At 44.0% G+C, this 14429-nt stretch overlaps 1 protein-coding gene across 4 annotated transcripts in view; it reads left to right on the forward strand.

Moving 5' to 3' along the window:
- The first annotated feature begins 4624 nt into the window (after window positions 1–4624).
- The window catches only part of KBTBD2 (kelch repeat and BTB domain containing 2), a 33086-nt gene continuing 23281 nt past the window's right edge, over window positions 4625–14429 (forward strand). Inside the window, exons 1-2 of one of the 4 annotated variants that reach the window (XM_085005910.1) lie at window positions 7004–7149; window positions 10231–10500. The gene's annotated coding sequence lies outside the window, so the exon portion shown is untranslated. Of the gene's footprint in view, window positions 4861–5757; window positions 6053–7003; window positions 7150–8885; window positions 8986–10230; window positions 10501–14429 lie in introns of those variants that run through there. The other 3 variants (XM_085005911.1, XM_085005909.1, XM_021079001.2) reach the window with 3 other exon arrangements.

Raw genomic sequence — 14429 nt, forward strand, 5'->3', positions numbered from 1 at the left:
ATATTGGAAATAAGTTTGACTCTCAAAGATCTCAATGCACAAATTAAAAGCCACAGATCGGAGTTCCCGTCGTGGCGCAGTGGTTAACGAATCCGACTAGGAACCATGAGGTTGCGGGTTCGGTCCCTGCCCTTGCTCAGTGGGTTAAGAATCCGGCATTGCCGTGAGCTGTGGTGTAGGTTGCAGACACGGCTCGGATCCTGCGTTACTGTGGCTCTGGCGTAGGCCGGTGGCTACGGCTCCGATTTGACCCCTGGCCTGGGAACCTCCATATGCTGCGGGAGCGGCCCAAGAAATGGCAAAAAGACAAAAAAATAAAAAAATTAAAAAAAAATAAAAGCCACAGATCGACAAAAATGGATCAAAAAATAAGACTATGTGTTGTCTACAAGAAACTGACTTTTTTTTTGGCTACACCAGCAGCATACAGAAGTCCCCAGAGCAAAGATCAAACCAGAGCAGTGACCCGAGCTGCTGAAGTGACAATGCCAGATCCTTAACTCACTGTGACACAAGGGAACTCCCAAGAAATTGACTTTAAATATAAAGACTTATAGGGGCTGAAAGTAAATGCATGAAGAAAGATGTACTATAATAACACTGATCAAAAGAAAGTAGGAATAGCTATATTTATTTTAGACAGAGCAGATTTCAGAGCAAGAAAAGGGACCAGGGATAAAGAGGGGAATTTCATAATAATAAAAAAGGGTCAATTCTCCAAGAAGATATAATAATCCTTAACATGAATATGAGGAACAACAAAGTGTCAAATTAGATGAGGTAAAAACTGATAGAACTGCAAGGAGAAATAGATGAATCCACTATTGTAACTGGAGATTTCAGCACCCCTCTATCAAAAATGAGCAAATCCAACAGATTTGTAAGGACACAGATGAATTGAACAACACCATAAAACACCTGGATAAAATGGACATCTATAGATTACCTTATCCAACAATAGCAGAATACACATGGAACAGTTACACTTAATGGTGAGAAACTTGAATCTTTCCCACTAATAACTGCTATAAGGCAAGAATTTCCCCTCTCACCACTGCTTTTCAACAGCATACTAGCAGGCTAACCAGTGAAATAAGAAAATAAATTAAAGCTATACTAATTGGGAAGGAGGAAATTGTCTAATGTTTGCAGAATACATGCTCTTCCATGTAGAAAGTCTGAAAGAATGGATATGAAAACTTATTGAGGGGTTCTTGCTGTGGCTCAGAGTATTAAGGACATTATGTTGTCTCTGAGAGGATGCGGGTTTGATCCCTGGCCTTGCTCAGTGGGTTAAGCATCTGGCGTTGCCCAAAGCTGGAGTATAAGCCTCAGAAGGGGCTCAGATCTGGGCGTTGCCATGGCTGTGACGAAGGCCGATGGCTATGGCTCCAATTTGACCCCTAGCTTGGGAACTTCCATATGCCTTGGGTGAAGCCCTAAAAAGACAAAAAATTAAATTTAAAAAACTAAAATTTTTATGGAGAAGTTTGACTTAGAATAGTCCACTGAGGAGTTCCCATCATGGCTCAGTGGTTAACGAATCTGACTAGTATCCATGAGGACGCAGGTTCGATCCCTGGCCTTGCTCATTTGGTTAAGGATCCGACATGGCCATGAGCTGTGGTGTAGGTGACAGAAGTGGCTCAGATCCTGCATTGCTATGGCTGTGGCGTAGGCCGGCAGCTAAAGCTCTGATTGGACCCCTAGCCTGGGAACCGCCATATGCTGTGGGTATGGCCCTAAAAAGGAAAAACAAAAACAAAAAGAATAGTCTGCTGAGCAATGAAGGAGAACAATAAACAAAGTTAGAGAACTGATACTGCCCAACTTAAAGATTTACTATAAAGGAGTTCCATCGTGGCTCAGCAGTAACACTCCTGACTGGTATCCATAAAGGACTCCCTTATGCTGCCCTGTAATAACGAGGTTCATTTAAACTAGATTTTCTCCGCATTACTACAGGGAACCAAGATGGGGAGGATATGCAGCTAACCCTTGAACTACGTGGGGGTTAAGGCTGCTGACCCTCCTCATATAACTTTACCGTGGGTCCTCCAGTGGGGTTCTGCATCTGCAAATTCAAACAACTGTGGATAGTGTATTGTCTTCCCTAAGAGGTGGCCTGGTAACTTCCTCCCCCAAATCCAAGATTTTGAAATAGGTTAAAATTAACATTAAGAATAGTTTGAGTTCCTGTCAAGACTTACGGGGTTAAGAACCTGACATACAGTCTGTGGATTTGGGTTCAATCCCTGGCCTTGCTCAGTGAGTTAAGGATCCGGCATTGCTGAAAGCTGTGCTATAGGCCTGCAGCTGAAGCTCCAATGTAACCCCTAGCCTAGAAATTTCCATATGCCACAGGTGCAGCCATAAAAAGAGAAAAATTAAAAAAAAGTAGTTACTTTAATATCATAAAGGATTATTATTTATAGCATTCAAAAATGATTAAGCAAAGAGGACTCAACTTTACAAAATTTGTAGTTGCATCTTTATTTTCCTAGGAAATCACTGTTTTCTAGAATTGTGTTTAAAATGTAGTCAGAGTTCCCTGGCAGCCTAGTGGTTAAGGATCCAGCATTGTCACTGCTTAAATACAATCCCTGACCGAGGAATGCCACAGGAGTGGCCAAAAAAAAAAAAAAAAAAAAAAAAAAATGCTATCTGAGGAGGATACTTTTTCATGGTCATTAGCACTAATTGAAAGAAAATACCTTGTTACCTAAAATGGAATTCTTTGTCTTTTGAGGGCTGCACACACAGCATATGGAAGTTCCCAGGCTAGGGATCAAATCAGAGCTGCAGCCGCTGGCCTACACCACAGCCACAGCAACGGGATCCAAGCTACGTCTGCAACCTACACCACAGCTCGTGGTAACCCACTGAGCAAGGCCAGGGATCAAACCCACATCATCATGGATACTCGTTGCGTTTGTTAACCTCTGAGCCACGATGGGAACTCCTAAAAGGGAATGTTTTAAACAGTATAATGTCCCCAGGTTGGGATATAGATCACATGGAAGCTACTATACATTGCAAAAAAGTTAGTATAATTGCTAGAAAATACCAATTTATGATCTCCGTAAACTGGAAACTCTTGATTGGCTGTGATTATTCTGCTTCCATGCTAAGAGGCAAAATCTGTAAAGAAGTCAAGGTGGCATTGATGTTCATAATGCCAAATACCCTACAGTTGTTCTACCACAGCAGCTGCAAGGAGTCAGCCTTCTCTGACCACAGCAGCCCCTGTTTCCTGATTGTTCCAATCCCCTCTGAGGCTTTATTTAAGGGATGGCAACTTTGAGAAAGGAAGGAATGGCAAACAAGTACAAATAATTGAGGATAAACTGTTCTTTCTCTGTTACGTAAAAACATCAAAAAAAAAAAAAAAAAAAAAGTCTTCTTTGAAACTTTAGAAACTTCAGCCTGACAGTCCTCAGTGTTTTAAATGTTAAAAAGGGATGCTTTCAGCATTAGCTAGCAGACTGCTATTTGACCCAATATCCATTCTGCATGCTTTACTTCTTTACCACCTTTCCTTAGAGCTTGGAAAAATTCCTTTCAGCTTTAGTTTGTCAAATTACAGTCCTAGAAAATGAGATATGTGAAAGTCTGGTGAGCTGAGGGTATGGGGTATTATCCTGGAAAAGCTTTCACTTTCCTGGGGAGGGGGGAAAAAAAAGTGGCTGAAGCCACTCCTTTTCCTATCTTCCTGCCTCGAACAACAGTGTAAAGGCTGAAATTGCTGCAACCATCTTGCAACCATGAGAGGAATGTCAAGAATCACAGAAATTGTGGCTCTGCTGTTCTTGAGTTGTTGAACCAAGGATAACTAACCACCTGCAGAGAGATGACCAAAGAGACCACTGCAATAGAATCTTTTTTATTTGCAGCCAAATGTATTCCTAACTGGACAACTAGTAAAATGACAACTTTTAGTACTCTCTTTCATCCTTAAATTAGCTACTCTCTGTATAGTTACTGATACTACTATCTAATTACCCTAACTGGAAAACTGAGTCGTCCTTCACTTCCTATTTTCCCTCATTCTCTTAATCAAGTATTGTTTATTATATGTAGCTAGTTTCAAATCCATCTCTGCTTCACTATCCCTACTGCCACTACATTAGTTTGGACTCCTGCTCCACCTGTCTGGACTATTTGTTACAGCTTCCTAAAAGTATCCCCACACTCAGTCCAGTATCTACCACACTTCACAGTCATTTTTCTAAAATCTTATCAAAATCCTAAATAGCTCTCAGTTCTCTACAGAACAAAACACAAACTCTTACTATATTATTTGTTTCTGCCTTCTTTGTTTAGGCTTTGCATCTCCAGGATCCACTCTGGCACAGAGTAGGTGCTCAAGTGTTTGTTAAATGGATGACTGAATCTCTTGTATGGCTTCTTTGTTGTTAAATATCAAAAGACTTAAACATTTAATCAGACGAAGCAGAGTAAAAGCATCCTGGACACTCAATAAAGATTTGTTAAATTGAGCTGGTTTCTAGACTCTACTGCAAAATCCTTTATCAGTAGTCCCAGATACACACATTTTGGTGTGTATTCAGTTGATTTAGTCTAGCTTAAAGAATCTCTTCAGTAACACACATGCACTTCGTTTATAATTAGTCATGTACATTCACCAGATTGGGCTTGTGCCAAGAGTGGAAGTTAGGAGGGAGGATGAAGCCTATGCGGCCATTTCTGACAACTTTGATCCACGAATAACTTCTATCAAAAGAGAGAGTAAATCTACAACTTTCTGCCTGCTAGCAAGCAGTACCAAGTGGAGACCACAGCGTTCGGCTACTGCAAAGATCTCACATGTGAAGCTGAAGGCTCGGGTTTGGAGAGCAGGTAGCCGCTGCATTGCAGCACAAACTCTCTGAAAGCTTTGCGTTCAGAGCCTCCCCTCCGCAGGCCAACGGTTCCCTCCCCAGGACTGCAGGCCCTTTGGGGTGTTGTTTTGCTTTTCCTTGGCCTTGAAACCAGGACGTGAAGCCTCTCTTGCTTCGATCAGGAAAACGGAACATGCTCTGCAAAGTGGAGGGCCTGTTTTGGAGATTAGGGGCTTAGGAGACAAAGCCTACTTAGCCAGCCGCCCAATTTCTCTTTCTTTCATGGTCTGATGTTTTTCAGTGCTCCTCATTCTCACTCTCTCACCCAGCCTGCAAATTTCTATATTTCAAGGGGGAAAAACAGGCATAAAGCTGTCTGTAGTTCCTAGCACTCAATTTATCGGGCCTCTCTTCGCCAGCGTAGCACCCCAGAACCCTCCACCGCCCGAACCCCCGCCCCCCTTGCGCCCCAGGCCGGCGGGTCTCACGGGCGACCCCTCGGCCGCGCACGCGCTCTCCGCGGGCTCTCCGCTGACCTTCCCCGGGAAACCCCTTCAAAAGCATTTCCCCGTCATTTCGCGCCTCCCCCGCCCTTCCTGCTCTTTCCGCTTCCTTCTCGCGCCTGCGCGGACCCAATTGTTTTGGCTTTCCGGTGGGATTCAGCAAAGGAAAAGGGCGGGGCGGCGTTGGGGGGGCGGGGGGCGTCTCCAGAACCCGGGAAACTGCAAAACTGACGTTTGTGCTGCTAGGCGCGCGCGGGCGGCGGAAAAGGAGACTTGGCAAAGGCTGGCCCACAGTCCGCTGTCCGCGCGTTCCCGGGCCTCGGAAGGGGCCCGCCAAGGGGAGCGAGAGCGCGCCGCAGGGGCGGGGCAGGAGCGGCGAGCCGGGCGTCTCGCGGCCCCGGGGCTGACGAGGCGGTGCGGGCGGCGCGGCTCCCGGGGGAGGAGTTTGGCGGTGGTCGGGCCCTGGGGAGCGTGCGGCGGCGCCTAGAGAGGACGCTGCTTTCCGCTCGGGACGGACCTGCCGAGGGAGGGCGCGAGGGAAACCGGAAGGAAGAGAAGGCGGCGGCGCCAGCCTTCCTAGGCGGGAGGCGAGACCCCGGCCCTGGACGCCGCGGGAGGGCCACGCCCCCGCCGCCGCGCCCCAGGGGCCCAGTGTCTTCGGGGCCGCCAGCCGCACCGGATCCTAACCCTCGGGACAGAGGGACTCGGGTGAGCAGGCGTCGTCAGTGCTGGGCCGGGGGGGGGGGAGCCGGGGACGACCTGTGGAGGAACTGGGGGAGGAGGGCCGCGGCGGGAGGGGGCTCGGCTCTTTGTGGCTCGCCGGGCGGGGGGCGGCGGCGGCGGCGGCATCTTTCAAACCCGAGACGCTTCCGCCACGGGCGGGGGAGGGGCGCGGGCGGTCGGCGCCTTGCTCCCCACCCCGCGGCGGCCCCTCTGCGGCCCGGCGTCCGGCCGGTGCGCCGCTCGCGGGGGCGTTTCCGGCCGCGGGTCTCCCGGGCGGCGCCCTGGCCCCGGCTGGCGCCCGCGCTGGCCCAAATCAAGCTGTTTCCCTTAACGACTCGCGACATCTTCGCGAGACGGTGGGCAGAAGGAGGGCAAGCCCTTCGCTCGCATGTTTTTCTTTCCCGGTACATCTGAAGTAGCCAGGAGATGTTTAGATTAACAGAGGTCCCATTGTGATCTGCTCGTGATTTTTAAAAGACGGCAGAATCTGCCCTTTGAAACGGAAAATTGTGTGCGTGTTTACTTTAGACTGTGAAATCCCTAACTTATTTGAACTCGACCACCCTGTCTCCCTATGAATTGAGAAACCTTGGAGTAGAAGAGTATCCGTTAGTTTGATGTAGTTATTTCGAGTTAACAGGTTTGGTTTTGTTTTTTTTTTTTTCCCCTGGTTTATTAACCTACTCTCTCTCTTGGGTACCTCAAAGGGAAAGGAATGTACAGTCTGCAGATTTCTAGAATTGTCCGATGCCACGATGGCCCCCACAAGTGAAACTAGAAAAACAGTTTAAAGTGGAAAATTAACTCTGAAAGTGTATGTGTGTGTGAAGTATCTGTCTACCATATCAGCCTTAGAAAAACGTAGGGTACGGTACAGCTCTGGTCACGTGTTGTTGATACATGAATCTGTACGTCTGGCTCCCTGAGCGTTCTGGCATTCGCAGACAACCTATCGGCAGTGTGGCCTGGTTAAAATTATATTTCCTTTTGAAGCAATTAATTAACAGTGCGTTTTTTTGTTTTTGTTTTTTTTTTCCTTCTTCCTTCTCTCCGTGTTGTGAATTTTTGCCTGTGTTTTAGTGGTATGGACTTCAGCTATCGCAACTGTGTGTGACTTATTTTGGTTAAGCTTTGGTAACGGCTTTCTTCCTAACCTTTTTTTCAGAAGGGCTGTTTGTGACGGAAAGAAAATCGAAAAAGTCAAACCAGTCAGTTGTTTGCTAGTCTTGATGATGTGAAATTTTGCTGATGTTCAGCTTAGTTCACTTTAATCTTTTGTTGGTCTAGTGCTCATTGAAGCCCCTTTAGTTTGGGCCCTGAAATTCTCCAGAGGTGGTTGTCCTCAGTAAACACTGCAGGACAATGGCACTTCGGTTGAGCATGCTTTATAGTTTATGCTTTTCCACATAGTGCTATTTTCTCTACAGCCAGTTTTGTAGGATGCTATCAGTTTTCTCTTTTTTGCTCTGGCAATAAGCATTACCATAAATGCGGTTAACTTTGGTTATTCACACGGCCTTTAAGGAGATGGGTGAGAATAATTCATTAAATGCAAACATTGTAAATAGGTTTAACGTGGATGGTAAATCCATGGAAGCTTGAATGCAGTCTTAAAAGCCAAAAGGTATTCTCAAAGATTTTACTTATTTATTTAGAAAATAATTGTTTTTCTCCTTGCCCACATTCCTACAACCAGGAAAAAGGATTGGTTTTGCTGTCATAAAAAATATGAATGAAAACGTCAAAATCCTTCATTATATGTTAGTATTATCATTTTCAATTTTGTGGAGTTTGAATAGAGCAGATGATATTTAAATAACTCAGTACTATAAGTAACTAATTCAAGTAACTTTTTAAATATATGAAGATTACTCCTGGTTCTCTTGCCAAGAATTGTCAGTATCTGGATTCCTCTGTGTGAGAAGAAGGGATTATTGTAGGAGATTTGGAGAAAATATAACCATTTAATGAAACAAGCTTTTTTAAATTCTCTTTTTTTCCTCAGCTCCACACCCATACCTCTAACAAGTGGTGATATGTAGTGAGTTCCATCATAGGCAACAGATTCTAAGTATTCCTCAGTTTACCTTTTTTTTTTTTTTTTTTTTGTCTTTTGTCTTTTTTTTTGTTGTTGTTGTTGTTGCTATTTCTTGGGCCGCTCCCTCGGCATATGGAGGTTCCCAGGCGAGGGGTCGAATCGGAGCTGTAGCCACTGTAGCCACCGGCCTACGCCAGAGCCACAGCAACTCGGGATCCGAGCCGCGTCTGCAACCTACACCACAGCTCACGGCAACGCCAGATCGTTAACCCACTGAGCAAGGGCAGGGACCGAACCCGCAACCTCATGGTTCCTAGTCGGATTCGTTAACCACTGCACCACGACGGGAACTCCTACTTTTTTTTTTTTTTTTTTTTTTAAAGAAATTTCCGTTGTCAATCATTGTTAAGTGGCTAAGCTCTTAATGACCTCATGAGTATGTTTAATATCTGTGAAATATTTTCTTCTGCAGTGGTATTTTAAAAAAATCATTGATTTGGTGGTAAAGAAAATCCCATTGGAAAACTTTTGCTTCAGTCTGTATTTCTCCAGCTTTCTTAAGTCTGTTCAGAGCTGAGAGGAAAAAAGAAAAGTGATATCCAAAATAAAAGGACATACTACTCTCATGTAATTATTCTGTCACAGATGGTGTCTCCTTTATGGTCTTGTTTAATTTTTTAAAAGTGAGATAACTTATTAATCATAATGTACTACAGATGACCTGAATTTACTTAGGGTACTGAGCATAATTAACTTGATGGAACCGTGTTGTCTTTTCAGTATGATTGGAAAGGAGAGCACAGGGGAATAGACCTAAGCCCTGAATTTGATTAGAGGAAGCTAAACTGAAGTTTATCAAACTTGATACATTCTTCAAAAGGCAAGATATTTGCTTTTTCATTGATGTTTGTCACAACTCCAAAAAATTCTATTTGTGTAGTGGTTGACAATCAATCTAAAGATTAAGTGGTCTTCCAAACATTCTCAACTGTCAAAGGTTGTTTTGATAACTTGAAAGCTAACTATTTCTGGCACCAGTATTTTGTCCTCCATAAGGAGAAACCTGTCTTCTCATTGAAATGAAGAAAGGCTTGTTTTATGACTGGTGCCTTCCTGGCTATCATTTAGTTTTTCTGTACAGACATCAGTCTTCTCACGATTGGTCTCTGTTGAACTAGTTTGGTTCATGATTTGTACCATCAAAATCCTCCCTAAAATCTTTGAATAAATTTTTTTTTAATCTAAAATACCACTTAGCCACTCACCTAGGGTGAAAAGAGAACTGTTTTTCAGTGCTGAAACCTTGTAATTGGGACCCTTAGACCTATATAGGTGTGACGATTCAAAAAGTTCAGAAAGTGTTGCAAAAAGCTTGACCGGTGAGTGGGGTGAAAAAAAATTGCAAATATTTATGTAGTGCTATGTGTCAGTTACTGTTCCAAGTTCTTCATAGAACTCATTTAGTCCTAGAGTTCCCTGGTGGCTCAGCAGGTTAAGGAGCTGGCATTGTTACTGCTATAGTTTGGGTTCAATCCCTAGCCCGGGAATTTCCTTATGCCATGGGTGCAGCTAAAAAACAGCAACCACAAATCTTATTTAATCCTAATCTATTGAGAAGAGTTGTATTTTTTGTCCCCCATTTCACAGATAAGCATCCTACAACACAGAAAGTAAATAACTTATGAAAAAAAAAATCACTAAGTTGCAAAATTGGGCATTCGACCCAAGTAATTTGGCTCCACAGTTCATGCTCTTAATTTTTTGGCAATACTTGACATTCAAAATGCCTTGAGGAGTTCCCGTCGTGGCGCAGTGGTTAACGAATCCGGCTAGGAACCATGAGGTTGCGGGTTCGGTCCCTGCCCTTGCTCAGTGGGTTAATGATCCGGCGTTGCCGTGAGCTGTGGTGTAGGTTGCAGACGCGGCTCGGATCCCGCGTTGCTGTGGCTCTGGTGTAGGCCGGTGGCTACAGCTCTGATTCGACCCCTCGCCTGGGAACCTCCATATGCCGAGGGAGCGGCCCAAGAAATAGCAACAACAACAACAACAGCAACAAAAAAAAAGAACAAAATGCCTTGAATTCATTCCAACAAAAGTTGTCTATCTTCTGTATTGACATTTTTAGCACTGGAAGATGCAGCATCACCTCAGTTACTAAGGTATAACTTGTGGAGTTCCTGTTGTGGCTCAGTGGGTTGAAGACCTGACGTTGTCTCTGTGAGGATATATACACGTTTGAGCCCTGGCCTCACTCAGTGGGTTAAGCGATCTGGGATTGCAGGCTGAAGTATGGGTCGAAGATGAGGCTTGGATTTGGTGTTGCAGTGGTTGTGACATGGGCTGGCACTTGCAGCTCTGATTCGATGCCTGGACTGGGAACTTTCACATGCCTCAGGTATGGCCATAAAAAGAGAAAACAATGATTTTTTTTTTTTTTTTTTTGCTTTTTAGGGCTGCACCTGAGGCATATGAGGGTTCCCAGGCTAGGGGTCAAATCGGAGCTGTGTCAGCCTATGACACAGCCAAAGCAATGCCAGATCCAAGCCACATCTGAACCTACACCACAGCCACAGCCACACCAGATCCCAAGCCATGTCTGTGGCCTGTAGCACAACTCATGGCAAGGCCAGACCCTTGACATACTGAGTGAGGCCAGGGATCAAACCCGAGTCCTCATGGATACTAGTCAGGTTTATTAACCGCTAAGCCACGACAAGAACTTGAATACTGCTATTTTACAGGAAAGAGAAGTGAGGTTTTCAGACAACCAGCTTCTGCAGTATAGCTCACCCTTGGACAACGAAGGTGTTGGGGCACCAACCCTCCCAAGGCTAGAAAATCTGCGTGTATCTTATAGTCCTCTAAATTTGCAGTGCCTCCATATCCACAGTTCCTCATTCATGGATTCAGTCAACTGCAGATCATATAGTGCTATGGTATTTATCATCGAAAATATTGGACCTGTCTAGTTCAAACTCATGTTGTTCAAGGGTCAACTCTACAAGTAATTCGAAAGTTGAATTTTTCTACATTTTTTATTTTATGATGAAAATGAAAAGCAGGTTAGCTCTGTGAAAATTTATAGTTGAGCATTGACTATTCAAACAAAGAAAAACTATTGAAATAGTTTTCCCTAAGAGGTATTTCATATTTTTAGGTAGAATTGTATATATTGTTGAATTGCTGACTGATTTAATCCTCGTGATCTTTTTCTTTCCCTTTTTTTTGGCTGCACCCATGGCATGTGGAAGTTCCCAGTCCAGGGATCAAGCCCTGGCCACAGCAGCGACCTGAGCTGCTGCAGTGACACATAGGATCCTCAACCTGCTGTGCCACCAGAGAATTCCCTCGTGATCTTTTTTTTGGTCTTTTTAGGGCCACACCTGTGGCATATAGAGGTTCCCAGGCTAGGAGTTGAATTGGAGCCACAGCCAATGGCCTACACCACAGCCACAGCAAGGCCAGACAGATCCAAGCTCCATCTGCAAGCTATGCTGCAGCTTATGGCAACTTCAGATCCTTAACCCACTGAGCAAGGCCAGGGATGGAATCCACGACCTCATGGATATTGGTTGGGTCATTACTGCTGAGCCACCATGGGAACTTCAAGAATTATATTTAACTCAACTTGATTTCTTTCTTTCTTTATTTTTGTTTTTTCTAGGCCGCACCCTCGGCATATGGAGGTTCCTAGGCTAGGAGGTGAATCAGAGCTGTAGCCGCTGGCCTACACCACAGCCACGCCAGATCCGAGCTACGTCTGCAACCTACACCACAGCTCATGGCAATGGTGAGCTCTGCCAGGGATCGAACCTGCAACCTCATGGTTCCTAGTCGGATTCGTTAACCACTGAGCCACAGGAACTCCTAACTCAACTTTAAAGCATAAAAATTTTTACTTCCTTTGCAACTGTTAGCATTGGGGACAAGCATCAACTGCCTTTTTTTGCTCAATTTACTTGTGCTGCATTTGTTCTTATAGTAAAGAGTGAAGTTCCTTGTGTTATGCTTCTGTCAAAAGTTTGGAAGTGAAAGATCAAAACATATTTCACTCATGTGCCTCTTTCTGCTTTTGAATTTGTTTAGAATAATTGGTTTTAAAAATACCATTTTTAGGAGTTCCTGTCGTGGCGCAGTGGTTAACAAATCCAACTAGGAACCGTTCGATCCCTGGCCTTGCTCAGTGGGTTAAGGATCCAGCGTTGCTGTGAGCTGTGGTGTAGGTTGCAGCCTCATCTCGGATCCTGCATAGTTGTGGCTCTGGCATAGGCCAGTGGCTACAGCTCCGACTAGACCCCTAGCCTGGGAATCTCCATATGCCGAGGGAGTGGCCCTAGAAAAGGCAAAAAGACAAAAAATAAAATAAAAATAAAAATACCGTTTTTAAATGACAGTTATGCTTTTGGTTGTAGTCTATAGTAAGAGTAAATGCACTTGGTGTACTGGAGCTCTAGTGCTTGGCAACTCTCTGTCTTAGCACTTAGAGTACAATGACCAGCACGTAGTAAATATTCAAATATTTGTTGAATTAAATTTAAGTAGCCATTAATTTATAATAGAAAATTAAGTAAACAGTGCCATTGATACCTTAGAATTATTAAGTCTGAGGATGTTAACTTCTACAGACATTAGGGAGTTTGAATTTTTGGAGCTAGTTTTATTATTATTTTTTCTTTTTTAGGGCCACACCTAAGGCATATGGAAATTCCCAGGCTAGGGTCTAATCAGAGATACACCTGCCAGCCATAGCCACAGCCACCTGGGATGCGAGCTGTGTCTGCAACCTACGCTGCAGGTCACGGCAACGCTGGATCCTTAACCCACTGGGCAGGGCCAGGGATCATGGATACTAGTCAGGTTGTTACCACTGAGCCACAAGGGGGAACTCCTGGAGCTAATTTTAGATGCAATACAGAATGATACATGATACAATATATTAATTAAAAAGGGAAAATTTATAAAATGCGTCAAATTATTGGTTATTAAGTAATACAGTACAGGCTTTGTGAAATGTTTCAGTATTAGGATATTGATTTCAAAATTTGTTTTTAGGAGAGAAAGAATGTTAAAGAAAATGTGTTACAGGCATTGGTTGATCATTTTAAATTTTGCCACCTTTCACATTTTGAGCTAGTACATTTTGAAGTCTTATCTTCCCAGAGAAACAACGCTGAATTTTATTTTGAATTGTACTAGATACAGATCTATTTAAATTAAGTGTACTTAAGATATCTGAATGACTTACTTTTTCTGCCTATTTTAATATTAAGATAGCTGAAATAAAAATTAACTTTATCAGGAAGAAAATGTACTCCACATTACAAAGGAACAGGTGGGAATAGCAGTGTATAAAACAGAGACAATGAAGATTACATGAAGGTGGCTCACTGTGTAATTTTGTAAAAGCAGACCAGATTGGTTTTTTGTTTGTTTGCTTTTTAGGGCTGCACTCGCAGAATATGGAAGTTCCCAGGTTAGGGGCCAAACTGGAGCTGCAGCTGCCTACAACACAGCTCACGGCAACACCAGATCCTTATTCCACTGAGCAAGACCAGGGATCGAACCTGTGTCTTCATGAATACTAGTTGGGTTTGTAACCCATTGAGCCACAATGGGAACTCCCAGACTAGATTGTTTTAATACAGTTTCGTGCATATATTACAAAGAAATCAAATCTAGTAGAACTTAGACATAACCCCCCAAAAGAGCTCAAAAAAGTCACTGCAGAAAAATCAGGGAGTTCCCGTCGTGACGCAGTGGTTAATGAATCCGAGTAGGATCCCTGAGGTTGCGGGTTTGGTCCCTGCCCTTGCTCAGTGGGTTAACGATCCGGCGTTGCCGGGAGCTGTGGTGTAGGTTGCAGACGTGGCTCGGATCCCCTGTTGCTGTGGCTCTGGCGTAGGCTGGGGGCTACAGCTCCAATAAGACCCCTAGCCTGAGACCCTCCATACGCCGTGGGAGCGGCCCAAAGAAATAGCAAAAGGACAAAAAAAAAAGAATAAAGAAAAATCAGGTCATAGTATAAGGTTAAATAAGTGACCAGAGTGAGTCTGTACAGTTAGCCTGCAAGGAATTCTGGAGTCTAGCAGTGTGATCTAAATCTATCCTGGCCCTGGCTGCCAGTTCCTGTCACCTGGTTTAAATATGGATGGGGATGATTTTGGGTCTACAGCTGGGGGTAGGACTTTCGGTCTATTAATACATGCATTTCTGTAAAATAATTTAGAGGTAGAATTGATAGAATGAGGTATTAAGCATTTACAGTATCAAATAATACCTCATCTATATACTTCACTTAAAATTCTGAAATTGAGAAAGTTCTTA

This window comes from Sus scrofa, chromosome 18, assembly GCF_054392235.1.
Source record: "Sus scrofa isolate SSC_HxYL_T2T_F1_AM1 chromosome 18, Sscrofa_HxYL_maternal_Yorkshire_Landrace_v2.0, whole genome shotgun sequence".
In the NCBI taxonomy this organism is placed as follows: Eukaryota; Metazoa; Chordata; class Mammalia; order Artiodactyla; family Suidae; genus Sus; species Sus scrofa.